The sequence below is a fragment of the Dreissena polymorpha genome, chromosome 4 (genome assembly GCF_020536995.1).
Source record: "Dreissena polymorpha isolate Duluth1 chromosome 4, UMN_Dpol_1.0, whole genome shotgun sequence".
NCBI classification, from domain to species: domain Eukaryota; kingdom Metazoa; phylum Mollusca; class Bivalvia; order Myida; family Dreissenidae; genus Dreissena; species Dreissena polymorpha.
In genome coordinates this window covers 73,159,615-73,176,014 of record NC_068358.1, presented here as the reverse complement: position 1 = coordinate 73,176,014, position 16,400 = coordinate 73,159,615, and the positions used below count along the sequence as shown (strand labels likewise).

General features: G+C 35.0%; 1 long non-coding RNA gene across 1 annotated transcript; it reads right to left on the bottom strand.

Moving 5' to 3' along the window:
* Positions 1-324: 324 nt before the first annotated feature.
* On the bottom strand, positions 325-16,400 carry LOC127879144 (uncharacterized). Its single transcript, XR_008048935.1, has 5 exons — positions 16,324-16,400; positions 2,068-2,124; positions 1,722-1,852; positions 1,007-1,463; positions 325-691 (listed from the first exon to the last, which is right to left on the bottom strand). It is a non-coding gene; the product is annotated as an uncharacterized LOC127879144 (long non-coding RNA).

Sequence of the window (16,400 nt, the reverse complement as noted above, 5' to 3'; positions counted from 1 at the left end):
AGAGTTGGTTTTAAGATGTTAAAATGTTTTTTATGGAGATTAAAGCGGGCTTACCTCGGTTTTTAAGTGAGAGAAAAGTGGGCTGAAAGCAAGCCTTTTTAATTTTTGCGCTGTAAAACATGCTCTAAACTCGCTTTAAACCTAGTTTAAACAGTATTGTATCTGTGAAAAAAATTTATAAGCATATGTTAATTCACTGAAAGCGTAATTTGCACTCAATGAACATTATATAATAAAACAGAACAGGAACAAATGAATTAAAAATTTACAGTCTGAATGCGAAAATTCATATTTATTTTTACAGCATGAAAGACATGGCAATTATTCATCATTCATATAACAGAACGAAGTACTCAATTTCACATATATATTTTTTGAGTTAACAGGTTATTGATAAAAATTGATATAAAGATTAATACCAACAAAAAAAATTGACATAAAAACACAAAAAAGTGCATTGTCCCATTTCGAATTTGCGTTATATTGAACTTATTAAACAAAATCATTAAGTAATAATTAGTGCAAAATAAATTAGTCGAAGCATCAAAAGGTATATAAATAAATAGTATTATTACATACCATCCTAGCATTATACATTAAATATCTTTGTACATCGCCAGCGCGCCTCAATGCACCCCATACATGTCCTCCACTTCCACCAGAGGCAAATGGAATTTTTTGGCAAAAGCATCTGAAAATATTAAATCCACAAACCATGTTTTTCAACATAACAAAAAAAATGATGTGATGAGAAAGACATAAATCAACATAAACTTTCGAGTACAATGACCACATTTATTCATAGTTGGTTAGATTTAAATTAACACATGTAATGAAATGATTTCTACACTTTGTTAGTAATCTTTTTATTGACAGATTATTGCCTGTACAAAGAGTAGATAAACATTTAATACAAAGCTAATTAGCATCATGAATATACAATGCTATTTTTTAAATTGGGTACATCAAAATATAACTTAAAAATCAGAGGCAAAGAGATTCTTACTAGTCCTCTCTACAATATTAACCAATGATCGCATTCCGCTTTGTACAAGGAAGTTCTGGTCCCGGCGTTCCAGTTGTTGTTGGGGGAGCATGTGTCCAGTTGCTCAGGTGTAAACATGAGGGCAATGCAGCAGGTAATGCACTCAGCAGCCACGTCTCGTAGAGGAATGGATCACAGCTGTTTGAGGTAACTGAACAGCAGGCTAACGGACAGAGGAACATGGAATTCAAAGTATGGAGGGACTTTGACCGCATAAGGTGGTGGGACCTGTATAGCAGCAATTGGAAGGACCTTGGCCATTTGGGGGACCTGGATGGCAGCACATGCCTAAACCTGATATTGGAGTCTGGAAGGACCTGGAAAGCAGTGTGTGGAAAGACCAGGAAAGCAGGCGCTGACGGGACACTGATTCTGCTTGTGTCTTTCTGTTCTTCAGGATCTCTTAGTGCCGGTTGATCTGCAAAAGATAAACACCAAAACACTTTCAAAAGGGCAAGGCATTCTTCAAACATGTTAATTTGAATGTAATCTTATCGTTCCACCTAAATGTGAAAATATTGCTTTTAAATGCTCATCGTTAAAATGAGTAAGGTTGCTTGTTGTTTTGTTTGTTTATTTTTTGCAAGTTTAATCCCGTGATCACATGTGACTTAACTCTTTTCATAAATAATTAAAAGATTTAGTGTTTGACAGAAAATACAGTTTGAAAATGTACCAAGATGATTGGTCTCATTTGGCTGTGTCTGTGGGCTGGTCGGAAGTGACGCCTTTTCTGTTTCACCTGAGAAGCAGCTGGTGGAGAGTAGTCGTTTGGTGGGTTATTGGCGTCATCTGAGTCGAGCATTCCTATAAATCAACAGGTTTAAACTTTCCTTTGTAAAATAGCATAAACTTGAATATGTGTTAGTCACATCTAAACAAAGACAAGAGATTAAGATAAAAAAATGTTTACTAAATTTACACAAGTTGTTTCTTGTTCAATCATTATTGTTATGGTCTTTGCTTCCTTGAAATATTTTCAAGCAACTTTATTATTATTAAGAAAAATGACAGGTACTTACTTGAAAGTTCACCCTTCAATCTGTCATAAAGGATTCTGATCAGGGCCCAACGATCACCTGCAATTTATGGAAAATAATATAAATGGGGAAAAACAAACATTTAAATTAGATCTGAAGCAGGACAGGCTGTGGGACACGTGGTTAAGCGAAAGGTCTTCAATCGTTAGCAATTTTTTGCATGATTTTTAACATGTTACCTATGTTCATGTACAGTACAAGGCAATTAATTTATAATTCATATTGTTCCTGCTTCTTAAAATGAACGCAGACGGTACTTTCACTTAGTGTATATGAGATACCAAAGGTAAGAAAGAAAAAATCGTAATTTTGAATGAAGAAACGCTTACCGCTTTTCCTTGAAATTTTGCCGAAACGAAATCACCAATAACGTATTAGTACACTTCATTTATCGAAGAAAGAATGGCCCTCAGTCTTACCACCGAATAGGCGCGATTTCCCCTTTAATAATTGGCAAAATAGGAAAGAGAACATTACACATAAACAGATGAAATCAAGCAGAAACTTTGTACGACGAATTTGGCGCGTTGAAAATCGACCAATCAAAATAACGTTTCGGCATATCGTAAACTTACGTCAATAACGAAAATTTACGAGTGTCTTTTCCTATTACTTTTTACAATTTACGAACTTAACCGAGCGTCCCAATTACTCGGCGTTAATTAACGAGTAATTACGATTGCGATTTTAATGTATTTCTGTTCGATGTTTTTAAAATATTCATTTTTGTTTCGTAAAAATAGACTTGACGACGTAAACATATTTTTGTTGTTTTTAAGAAAAAAAACGTTGCACATGAGTAAAATGAAATTCCCCATGAGTCTCTAACCGAGCGACAATCTGATAAACTATTGGATGGCGAATGTAGTCGGAAATACACGATTTACTGACTACTCTTTTTGTCAAGATGGCGGATATTCGGGAAACGAATATTGTTATGGTCATATAACACTAATTCCATTTACCATAGGGTCCCATTATAAAACTGCCAACTTTCAATGCATTTTTCTTGTATCTCCTTATATATCAAATTTTGCAAGACCGGTATCATTTTAAAGATAAATCTGTCCTCTTTCAGTAAATGAAGTCAAAAATATATGGTTTCGCAACTTCTAAGAAAGTAAAATTCGCCCAAAGGTAAGCACCCTCGGAAAACAGAGTTTGGAAAGTGAAATTTAGTGGCAGCAGTGGTCTAATGGTAGGACGCTGGCTTAGAGATCCCGGGTTCGAATCCCGCCCTGACCACTGGAATTTCCTTGAGCAAGAAATTTATCTCACATCTGCTCCTCTCCACCCAGGTGTATAAATGGGTACCTTGAGGGAAATAAAGCCAATGTGCCGTGGCTGCATACTGCGCCAAGATGTTAACGGACGACTTGTGACTCAGTGATCAGGGAAAAATATGTAAAGCGCCTTTGGACGCAACCTCGAGTATGAAAAGGGCGCTATATAAATGTGGTATAAAAAAAAAACGAATTTCGACAAAAGCCCCGTACTTCAATAAACGCACCCCAAACAGTCATCTTTCAACGTAATCCCCAATGAAATGCGCCAAAATGTTGTAGACACACATAGGATGCAGGAAATAATCACAAAAAAGCATGGGTGCGAGCGCTTAATCGCTTTAAAGGCCGAAGAGAAAAGTAACTCTTTAAAAATAGGCACTACTTTCGAATGGACCACGGAGGGATACAAAATGATTTAGTGTAATGTAACCTTATCTGCGTTTATGATAAATAACAATCGAATAAGCGACGAATATAATAATCTTGGCGTGGATTAATACAATGTGTGTGTCGATGAACGATTAAAAATACGTTCTAGAGACGAACATCATGTGAATTATAAATTTACACAGTGAACGTTTGTCGATGGAAAAACTCGTTTTAAATGGATGACCAGCATAGTGGCTGAGACAAACATGTTATCGGGCTTTTGTTTGAAAAACGAAAAGACAAACATGGTTGGATTTATACGTGAGTGGATCTGTGTATAATCAGATTCATTCGCATACTTTTGCTTTATCATGTTTGTCACTCGTCATTAATGGCACGAATGTGAGATGGACTAAGTTGGACTAGAGATGGACGTTAAGAACTTCAATATCACTTCATCAAGTTCATGTTTTATAGCTTGTATTATTTTCCCCATAATTGCCAAATACGCGTTTAAAACCTCCAATCCATCTGTTAATAAAAGGCAAGCCCCCCCCCCCCCCCACCCCAACAAAAAAAGCCCACCATAAATCCAAAGTATATTAGATATAGATTCGAGAATGTACTAAGAATTTATTTAATATTGTATTATTGGTGCAAAGTAAAAAACAAACATATCAGCTCAAAATTATACTTGCACCAGTTCTAAATGCAGGGGGGGCACGCGTATACGGGAGCTTACCGCGTTTAAGTGAGAAAGTTGTTGCAAAACTTCAAAGATGGCGTCGTTTAAGTGTTTTTCGTGAAGGAGTAGCGGATATTTTCACCCGGTAAGCCAGTTTATATTTCTATTTCTTTTAAATGAATAAGCCCTTTCGGCTCTACGGTGTTTGTGCTCCCCTCGGTTTTTTGTTTCAAAACCGTAGACGTCGGAATAAAAAAGTTATTGAAGCAAAACCGTCGACAAATTTGTTGTTTAATTTCTTGACCTTCGAGATGTTGGATGTTCGAATATCATTTTCTCTCATAATAAACAGTATTTGTGCATGTGTACAGTAAAATATAACATAAATCACGAATATTTTATTATCTCGACGCGTTGTTATGTCTATTAATTCATTTAATGCCGAATTATAACGGGTTAACCCCCATTTTTGGAACTAAACTTCCTTCTAAGCACATTTTGGGACCTGACTTCCAATTGATTAACAGCTCTTTCCTATGTTACAAGGTTTGATGCGAAATAACTTTCGTGAATGAATTCCGCATTGGTGCGAATGTCTTGGAAAACATTTTCACTTGAAGGAATTAAGAGTTTTCTTTTTTTCTATTACTTGTTTTATTATTAATTTGTATTATTATGTTTTATCGCATACTTAAAGCGGGTTTATACGATTTTGTCAAATATTTATGAATTTATATAAACCGTGTAAAAACTTATTATATATATATTTCAATATATATTAAAATAAAAGTTAAAAAGAACATGTGTCGAAAAATGCGAAATAAGCCAGATATTTAATTCTGAAATTGAAAACGGCTGTACAGCCGAATTCGCCAGCATGTATACCATACATGTACGATGTGCATCTAAACTTACGAGGAGTGTTCCAGAAGTTCGTGGATTTTCGCTATAACTTTCATTTGGTAACATAAATGGACAAACACATAGCATGTTAAGAATATTTCGTCCTTTCCAAATCTACTCTCCAAATATCATGGAAATACATAAAACAATAAATATATATCAGAGATTTAAACATGTGCACAATGCGCAGACCGACGCACGTGTAGCGTTTCTGTTCAACGTCAATGACGTTATGAAGTTAACAACTGTCAAATCTTTTCCACATAATCACCTCCAACGCGAATGCACTTTATGTGTCGGGAAATCCACTTATCAAAAGTGTCTCTATACCAGTCAGCGTCAAAAGACGACACGATTCGCTTTGCTGCAACTGTAAGTTCCTGTTTACGTGCAAAGCGAATACCGCGCAACTGTGATTTAACTTCCGGGAAGACGCGGAAGTCCATAGGGGCCAAATCCGGGCTGTAAGGAGGACTTAGGCGCTGTAACGTGAAATTTGCCGTAAATTCTGTTTATCAACGAAATTTAAACCAAATTTAAATTCGCGTAACGCTCATACTTATAATAAAATACACGCGTGCGCCGCATGTCGTTACTGGGGTCTCTATGGCAACGCGTTTCAAACGCGCTTTATCGATTTCATGCATTTTAGCTTATATATAAAGTCCGTGATAATTGGTTTGTATAATATGTAAATTTCATTGACTTTTACCAGCAAACTAATAAGTTATAGCGAAAATCCACGAACGTCTGGAACACCCCTCGTAGTTTAACGGTTTATAATACAAAAGACGAATGCTTCGGTTATTGTAGGAAAATATGTACGTCACTATCGGCTCGGGGCGCTAATTTGTCTTTGCTGCATTTTATGAAATTCGGCTTTAATGTATACTTTTTCTTGCCTATTTTGTGTTATTGTAACATATTTTATCAATATATTACAATTAAACTCATATAAAAAATCGTATATACCCGCTTTAACGCTAACATTTAGTGTGTGTAATATAAGACATTCGACGGTATTATAAACACAGTGTAATTCTTACCTGTTTATTTTAACACATATGGACATACTTATGTTTGAATATGCATCCAACGGAATACTATGCTAACTATTTCCAGATATCTAGACGCCAGTTATATATGTTGAGGATGCCAAGATTAAAAAAGACGGCGTAACGAAGTGTGTACCGCTCTAGAATGCGATAGGTCCATGAAAACCCACCATTCAAACAAAAAAGATTACGTCGAAGTACCTTGCCAAACAATCACATATACGTGCAATAAGCGTGAAATGAAAAACAGAAGAGGGTAAAGCCGGTTTGATACTAGTATAAGGTTGATGTAACCAAATACTGCCATTGTTGCGATTCGGAATACATGAAGCAATTTGGAATACCTGACATCTGCTTAGAAGATGCATATCGGTGGATGTTTTTTTATGATACTTAAATATGAATTGTTTATTTAATACAATGACATTTGACGCGTTTAACCATAACGATACTGATACATGTATGTGACTTTGATGTGACACATTTTGGACGACCTTCTTTTAAACCAGTTCTGAGTAGGTCACTATATTATAACCGCAAAAAAGTGAATTTGTAGTGGATAGAAAGATTTGTGCAAATGCAATACACGATATGATTTCAGTAGAAGTGATCAATATAATTTTATACATGTATGTTTTTTCTCTTTTATACCTATGTGAATAAATATTATTTATGACTGTTGTATTGAGGGAATAAAGTATTGGTTCACTTAGAAAGATTATTTCGTTTGTTCCTAACATTCCCTTGTAATCGTTAGTAATGTTAATATGTCAAATGCATAACGAATTAAATCCGACCCAAATCTTTTTTTTTATCATGTGTGTAAGTGCTGAATACAATTGAAAATTTATGCAGAGACATCGTGGGAAGAAATGACGTAACACAGATAATGGTTTATTTTCATAACAAAGTGAGAAACTAGCATCATGACATATACGGAATAAAACTTGTAAGTAAGTAGCACTCATAGCATTTATATGTCAGACGTGTCTATGTAGACTTTATAAATAAAACAAAAACACTACAAACATCAGCTGTACACGTTTTGTTATGTTCGTGTTTTTTATTTGCTGTTTTAGTCCGGCTCTGTTGAAGGATTCTTTCTTGCATATTCTACATTTAAACTCATGTGGCCCATTAATGGGTCTTGATATCTCAATCCTCCCCTGATGTAAAATTCCTGATTACATATACTGCAACGAAAGATGCACTTATTTTCGCCCTTTAACCTGCATCATCTGAAAAGACAGTAAAAGAATGGTTAAAAAAAGTTCATAGCAGAAAAAGGTCGACACGTCATAAAATACATGGAATTAATTATAATATTACTGAAAGATAAACGTTCTATTATCTCGTACATCAGCCACCACCCAAGCCATCTTGAAAATAGGTGAATTGATTCAATTGGTCGGCAGGTTTTTCGAACAGCATTATTATTATTCTACAGTAAGTAACGTGATTAAGAAAACACTTATATTGCACCACGTAACATGCTATAAAACTATAATATTGAAGTACACATAAACACTTTATTTAAGATGGTTAGGTATATCATGTCAAGCTCTTTTACATATGAAAGAGCTGTTTGTCATTTGGAAGTCAGGTCCCAAAATGTGCTTAAAAGGCAGTCAGTTCCAAAATAAGGGGGTTAAACCAATAATGTTTGCCAAAAAATTAATTATCAGTGATAAAACGGCGTCGGTAAAATGAAATAATCATGATTTTATTTATATTTAACTGTTTACGTGTGTCAATACTGTGTATTATATGAGAAAATGATATTTGTACATCCAATTTCTCGATCAGAGAAAGTAGACAACAGATTTGTGGACGGTTTTCCTTCAATAACTTTTTTATCCCGACGTCTACGACCTTGAAACAAAAAACCGAGGGAAGCACACACACCGGAGAGCCGAAACGGCGTATTCATTTAAAATAATTATAAATACAAAGGGGCTTACTGGGTGATAATATCCTCCCTTCCTTTAAGAAAATCCAACAAACGACGCCATCTTTGAAGTTTTGCAACAACTTTCTCACTTAAACGCGGTAAGCTCCCGTATACGCGTGCCCCCCTGTAAATGGGAAGGAATTTATTTATCCACAATTATTTTTTTTACTTCTTTTGGATTTGCATTTAAAACACTGACTGTTTATAATAAAAAAAAACTAGTTTCAGTGAGAAAATGTTGAATAATTAATTAATGGAAACTACAAATACAACTTTCTTCATAATAATGTGATGGTATAAAAACAAGGGCATGGTGTTGGTCCAAGGGGGACAGTGTGGGACAGTGGTGTGACCGAGTGCTGCCACCCTTTGTTAGGCCTAGTAGATGGAGCACTGATAGATATTAATGATATTATGCAAAGGTTATCTAATGCCATAATCTACTTCAGATGTACCCACTTATAAGGCACATTACGATACTCAAATAGCCATAATACACAGAACTGGTAAGTTCATTTTATTATGAATATTTTAATATTACATACTGAATGATATTAGCAGATAATAATAAAATAATAAATATTATTCTAATTGCCTTTTAAAATGTATATTAATATTTTGTGTAGAAGACAATAATTTATTTGGGTTAAATATTAGTGAAAGAAAGTTCACACACTTATTTGTTTGATGTTGAGGAAATATAATAGATACTGGCAAGCCCACATAATATTATTATTGTTTATAGTATCAAAATGTTTTTTGATGATTTAAATCGTTTTAGGATATATTTATTTATAAAATAACATTGTTGTTGATAAAAATGACCTTTCTCATTTAAAATTCACTGTTATTTTAAAGGGCTATTAACATGGAAAAAAATACCCAGTTGAAGAATAATTGTTTCATTTTTAATTACATTAATGAACAAAAGACCAACTTATTAAAAAAGTGTGTTAAAGTGAGTCTTTTAGCCTCGTTGCAACTCTCAAATTATTTTTAATAAAACCAACTTAAACTCGCTTATACCAACTTCTGTTTTAGAAAAAAGACCAACCTCTGTTGTGAAAGACCCGCTTCTGAATCAAAAAGACACACTTAAACACACATTAACCAACTCATTACTAAAAAGACTCACTTTTCAAACACAAAAAAACAACTCCTATCAGGGAAAAACTCGCTTAAACACACATCTTCTTAAAATAAACAACTTTAAACTCAGTTAAACGCACATAAAACTCGCTTTAACTAACAAAAACCAACTTCCACTCAGAAAAACCCATTATAAACACAGTTTTATGTTGGTTTAAGTGGGTTTTGGTATGAAAGTGGGTTATTTTTTGACAAGGGTCGTCCTAATGAAATCTCGGCCGAGTTCGAAACTTGATTGTGCCGGGTAAAAAACTAGGTCACTAGGTAAAAAAAAAAGAAAAACCTTGTAAACAGTGTAGATGTCACATTTCATGCCCAATCTTCATGTAACTTTGTCAAAATGTTTGCCTTAATGATATCTTGGTTGAGTTCAAAAGTGGTTCCGATCCGTTAAAAACATGTCTGCCAGTGGGCGGAGCAGTTTTCCTTATTTGGCTATAGAGAAACCTTGTAAACACTCTAGAAGTCACAATTTTTGCCCAATCATCATGAAAGTTGGTCAAAACATTGGTTCGAAAATGGTTGGGATCCGTGAAAAATCATGGCCGCCAGTGGGCGGGGCATTTTTCTCTATATGTATATAGTGAAAACATGTGAACACAGTAGAAGTCACATGTTTGGCCCAATTTTCATGAAACTTGCTCAGAACATTTGTTTTCTTGATACGAGAGTTGAGTTCTAAAATGGTTCCGGTCAGTTGAATAACGTGGCTGCTGGGAGGGGGGGGGGGCAGTTTTCTCATTATGCTCCCCCCCCTTTCGAAGAAGAGGGGGTATATTGTTTTGCTCATGTCGGTTCGTCCGTCCACCAGATGGTTTCCGGATGATAACTCAAGAGCGCTTATGCCAAGGATCATGAAACTTCATAGGTACATTGATCATGACTTGCAGATGACTCCTATTGATTTTCAGGTCACTAGGTCAAAGGTCAAGGTCATGATGACCCGAAATAGTAAAATGGTTTCCGGATGATAACTCAAGAACACTTATCAAGTTATGCCTAGGATCATGAAACTTCATTAATACATCGATCATGACTCGCAGATGATCCCTATTGATTTTCAGGTCACTAGGTCAAAGGTCAAGGTCACGGTGACCCAAAGCAGTAAAATGGTTTCCGGATGATAACTCAAGAACGCTTATGCCTAGGATCATGAAACTTCATAGATACATTGATCATGACTCGCAGATAACCCCTATTTATTTTCAGGTCACTAGGTCAAAGTCACGATGACCCGAAATAGTAAAATGGTTTCCGGATGATAACTCAAGAACGCTTAGGCCTAGGATCATGAAACTTGATAGGTAGATTGATCATAACTCGTAGATGATCCCTTTAGATTTTCAGGTCACTAAGTCAAAGGTCATGGTCACGATGACCCGAAATAGTAAAATGGTTTCCGGATGATAACTCAAGAACGCTTATGCCTAGGATCTTGAAACTTCATAGGTACAATGATCATGACTCGCAGATGACCCCTATTGATTTTCAGGTCACTAGGTCAAAGGTCAAGGTGACCTGAAATAGTAAAATGGTTTCTGGATGATAACTCAAGAACGCTTATGTCTAGGATCATGAAACTTCATAGGTACATTGATCATGACTCGAAGATGACCCCTATTGATTTTCAGGTCACTAGGTCAAAGGTCAAGCTCACAGTGCCAAAAAAACGTATTCACACAATGGCTGTAAAGGTCGCGGTGACTCAACTTAGAAAAATGGTTTCCGGATGATAACTGAAGAAAGCTTACGCCTAGGATCATGAAACTTCATAGGTACATTTATCATGACTCGCAGATGAAATAATGATGAAACTTGACCAGGATGTTTGTCTGGTCAAGTTTGACATTTGGTAAAGATTGAATGAACCGACTCCTTTCAGGTGAGCGAACTAGGGCCATCTTGGCCCTCTTGTTAGTACTTAAAGTCTCTATAACGCTCAAAATCAACGACAATTTCGTTAAGTATTTCGTAAAATAAAGTTAACACCTTAACAATCAGTGTTCCTTATAGCATAAGCCAAAATTTCAACGCTAGATGTGGTATGATTACATAGATTTTTGTAGATACGAAATGCTCGTTTTTATTTATGTGTGGCCACAATTAATTCCCGCGAATATATCTTTTCATACGACACACGAACACCATTTTAGTGTTCATGTGTCGTATGAATAGATATTCAAAACAATAATAAAAACGAGCATTTTGTATCTACAAACATCTATTTTACCAGACCATATCGGATGTTGAAATTTCGGCAATTGCCATAAGGAACACTGATTTTTAATTGGTTAGGTTTATTTTACGAACAATTGTACGAAATTTTCGTTGATTTTGAATAGTAATGATACTTTAAGACTCTAACAGTTCAGAAGAATGGACCTCTTATAGAGTTGAAGTTTTATGCATTATAGCGCCAAGAAGTATATCTCAAACTTTCGACTATAAATTTATCCTTATCTTATATATCACGCTTTGAGCTCTCCTTAGCACAATGTGCCCATGATGAGCTTTTGTAATCGCCTTTTGCCCATCTTATGTACTAAAAAAAAGCGTCTTGCAGCATAAACAATTGCCTTGTAAAAAGTCTAGAGGCCGCATTTATTGTCGACTCTTCTAGAAACATGGTCAGAATTTCGAAAATGGTTCCGTTTGGTTGAACAATTTGGCCACCAGGGGGGCGGCGCATTTATCCTTATATGGCTAGTGCAAAACCGTGTGCAACCCTAGATACCACATTTATTGTCCGCTCTTCATGAAACTTTATGAGAAGATTTGTCCTTATTAAATCTTAGACGAGTTCGGAAATGGTTCCTTTTCTTTACAAAATATGGCCGCCAGGGAGGTGGGGTATTGTTCCTATATGGCTATAGTAAAACCTTGTCAACACTATTAAGTTTGGTGAGCTCCTTTGAATGGGCATAAGGTGTTTTTCTAGATAACAAAACTTAACATGTTTTGTAAGTTTTTCATTCTCAGTCGACAGTGTAGGAAATTTGTTATACAAGATGACAGAAACACAAAAAGTCATTAAAATACATAACATGCTTTAGAAGAAAAGATAAAAACTAATTATATTTTTTCCAAAGTATACTGAATATATATGTTATGTCTGTTTTCCGTATTTGAGTTCAAAGTTTCGAACGTGATTTATTGTACATGTACGTTACTTTTCGGCGTTGCTGTTCAACCCAGCTGAAATTTCAGATTGTCCTCGAAGATGATACCGAGCAGACATTCCCAAAAGTGCCAGACCGTCGGACCTGACCGACGTTTTTAAGACAGGTCCGATTGAAAATGCTATGTTGCCGGTCCGAATGTCCGGTAAATAATAAAACAGCAGAAATTAATTTATTTCATTTAATTAGAATCTGAAAATAAAAGAGAGCTTTAAAGAAATATGCGCAGTAAGAAAAATGTCGTATTTTCGTTAACATTCATGAAATTGTCCTGCGCATGCGCACCAAATAGATCTACTTCCGAGTAAATGTCAATAGTATTTACGGTTAAACGAAAATACGTTCTGCAACTTAGATCGTTGTAATCTGGGCATGAGCAGTTTTTCCGGTTCAAATTTACGCTTTATAGTGCATTTTAACTGATCTGTATATCCGTGTGGCCATTGTATTGACTTTTGTAGTAAAATTCTGAGTTGTCATAAAATTTCGCGACCGGTAAGTAGTTGTAAATGAAAATTTCGGAATACCGATAATTGCTTTTTGCTTTTAAAACCTAGTCTGTTTACTTATGTTTTTGACATCCCCCATGTTTAAGGTACTTCATTGATTCCTAACAAGTAAAAATGTTTTGTGTGAGTGTGTAAAAATAATTTATTTACATTCTTCACTGGCTTCAGTCACTGACACAGTCATTTAACTACCAGCAATGCTTTTTTTCTTAATGTGTGGAAAAGACCTGGCCTTCAATTTTAGGGGGGAAAAATACCCACACAACTAAGAAAGTGGGAAAAATATTCCAAGGTAAACTTGACCTTATGGGGAAATATGCATGATTTTAAAGACATTTAGTTTGGGGGAAGGTGCCTATATAAGGCCCCTGCTAAAGAAGGAAAAAAAACCTCATTAGTATCTGAAAACTTTTGTTTATACAGCAATTTGCATACAATAATTGTATTTTAAATTGATAAATTGTTTTGTTTTTAAAGGGGCCTTTTCACAGATGTTGGCATATTTTGAAGTTTGTCATTAAATGCTTTATATTGATAGATGTAAACATTGGATCTAAAAAGCTCCAGTAAAACATCAAGAATAAAATTAAAAAAAGGAAAAAAAGTAGCCCGCAGCAGGAAGAATAAAATTAAAAAAAGGAAAAAAAGTAGCCCGCAGCAGGGCTCGAACCAGTAACCCCCGGGGTCCTGAAGTAAAAACCAATTAGACCGCTCGGACATCCTGCCAAGTATGTATGAAAGACGTATTTTACAGACCTGTTTACCCTACCGATTGCTTCTCAGTAGTATGGAGGGCATCTCTCAGTAGTTTTGGGCTGTTGTCAGTAGTTTTAACCTTTTCAATCATTTTGAGCATTAAAACACCATGACTGGGTCACATATCAGTTTAATGGTAAATAAAGCATTAGATGAATTTACTTGCTAATAATTTAATCTGTTAAGTGATTTTTTTTTGCTTTTATTTGTTACAGCCTGTGCCATTTGGATTGGGAAAATTAGCGTGATAAACCATGAAATTGGATAAAATAGCGCGATAAACCATGAAATTGGGAAACATTAAGTATTATGAATATGATTATAAGTAACAGAATTAAAATTGTTTTAAAGTGCATGTTTGACAGCATTTTTATATTATAAAGTGCTGCTTTAACGTCTTCTTACAATGAAGACAATATTTAGTTAATATCCATCCACATGCATATTAAACTTGCAATAATCTATAGATTCTTAAATACACCATTTGATCATAAGCTCTTTAAGAGAAGCTATTAATTTCATTCAGTATTTTTTTAAATTAAATATCATATGGGGAAAACATAAACAAATATTGACAAACACCCTTTAGTGTTCTTGTTGTGTTAATGATGTATTAAATGGAGTTAAAGTAATATATTTTATTTGTTTACCTTTCAATATCTTGCACTTGACAACCTCAGTTCAATGCTATTTCATTAAACTGTACAGCGTAACAAACATAATAAAGCAGAATATGCATATGAATCTGAGTATACACAGATCGACTAACATATAAATCAAATCATGTTTGTCTCTTTCCATTTTCAAACGATACTCATTGTGAGTAGACTGAACACCAATTTCCCAACACTCGTTTCCGTGACGCACATTCACTGTGCAGATTTCTGATAAATATTTGTTGTTGTTTTTATCTCAAACGTAGTATTTTGCGTTAATTAACACACGCATTACATTATTCCCTAATGACCATATGTAATCCGTTGTTAATATGAATGGTATATATTATTTTCGCCGTTGATCGCAATTTCTCGTCTGCTTGCCGCCATCTTGGACGTGTGTAAAAACAGGCATGCTCAATCCCGATACATCGACTATCGTCGGTATTCTCCGCAATAGAGAGAGAGATGTGTATTCTGATTAGCAACGTAAAATCGTATATATTCGGCTAAATTTGCGAACCAATACGTAAGTCAGTTGTCGTTCGGTGACGACTCGACCAGCTCGATCAGCACTCGTTCCTCGGGAGGCTTGAATTTGAACGTTTCTTACTACACAAGCGCCATAATGATTATGATTGATAAATTACCGGCAAAAAATAAGCCTAAGTACGATTAAAAACTGAAATTTGACCATTTTGATCGATGGATCCGTAGTTTTTCAGTACAAATCCGTAGTGCGTAGTTTAGCCAAATAATCCGTAGTAACTACAGCGAATCCGTAGAAGTAAACAGGTCTGATTTTATAGTTTATATAAGCAATCTTTGTAGTTTCACAAAATTAAACGACAACAACAGAACTCTCCAAATTATTCAATCGTTTCGCGTTGCAACGCTTTATAACTTTCAGGTTTTTTAGTCGTCAAAAGATGCATATTATGGCTATATTAGACAATGGTAAATGTTCAGTATTACTTTTTCCTAACAAATATCATTACTTAAACGAAAACTTGCGAATCTAAAACAACTTTTTTAAATTTACCAAAACGTGAAAAGATCCCTTTAACTAATTTTTGGTTAAAATATTTTTATTTAGAATACTGTAAGTGTTTTGTGATTTGTTAGTGTTCAGTGTTGTGCTGCTTATTTTCCATTACATTTTCCCAATTATCATTATGTCAATAAATTTTAGTCGATGACGGGATGTTTCGGTTCTATAAATCCCAGTCCGGTCCTGCAAGTTTTTTAAGTCCACAGGACCACTCAAAATTCTTTTGGGAATGTCTGCCGACTGCCGAGGTTACACTCCTCCTTTACTCTATAATGAATTTGTTTGCATTCATGCTATATTCAATTTTGTCGTTAGACCTTCCGTAGTACATCACCTTAAGTATTATTTTTCCATATTAAAATTAATTTCCCTAGTTGTTAGGCTAAGGTCATCTTGTAAGATTTTACACTTATCAGTGTTATTATAAATCTGTGTGTCGATTGAATGTTTTTTTAATGTAGCAAGGTCTGGAACATCGTTGAAATATAAAATGAAAACTATCGCCATCGGTCCCAGATATTCCTTGTGGAACTTCAGTTAGGCCTAACATTTTTGACATTATTTGAGCTTTAACAGGAGTCATTAAACAAAATGTCAAAACTAGACACGCTTACTTGAATGGCAACTGTAATCTTATGCTAATAAGACTAACTTACTAGCCTCTACAAATTTGTTACAAAAAACCGTACCTTGTGAGTTAAGTTACCCGTAAATACTCCGATGCGCACTATTTCTGTACTTCTGTATCTACGTCATATGAAACGTC